The following is a 248-nucleotide window of genomic DNA, read 5'->3' on the forward strand; positions in this document are numbered from 1 at the left end:
ATTTGTTTGGGAAATACTTTCTGAAATAATTAACCATTGTCCAAGAGTGATATCCTTTATATGTTACTCCATAAGGGGAATAAGTATGCATTTGGATTCCAGTAAAAGAGAATTTAATGGTCCCTATTCCCCTCTCATGAGCTCATTTGTGCCTGGCTGGTCCCAATTCCTCTCTCCCCAATGTTGAATGTCTGAGCCGTTAAGGCGTTACGGTATGAAGGCATGATGACTATTTGCCTATTAGCTCT

The 248-nt window shown here is 39.9% G+C and overlaps 1 protein-coding gene across 1 annotated transcript in view; it reads right to left on the reverse strand.

The window, feature by feature from the left end:
* Nucleotides 1–248, reverse strand: part of CACUL1 (CDK2 associated cullin domain 1) — a 79928-nt gene that overhangs the window by 67715 nt on the left and 11965 nt on the right. The window contains exon 2 of the mRNA XM_015572463.1: nt 153–156. The gene's annotated coding sequence lies outside the window, so the exon portion shown is untranslated. The remainder of the gene's footprint in view (nt 1–152; nt 157–248) is intronic.

The sequence above is a fragment of the Myotis davidii genome, unplaced genomic scaffold (assembly GCF_000327345.1).
Source record: "Myotis davidii unplaced genomic scaffold, ASM32734v1 scaffold72, whole genome shotgun sequence".
NCBI classification, from domain to species: domain Eukaryota; kingdom Metazoa; phylum Chordata; class Mammalia; order Chiroptera; family Vespertilionidae; genus Myotis; species Myotis davidii.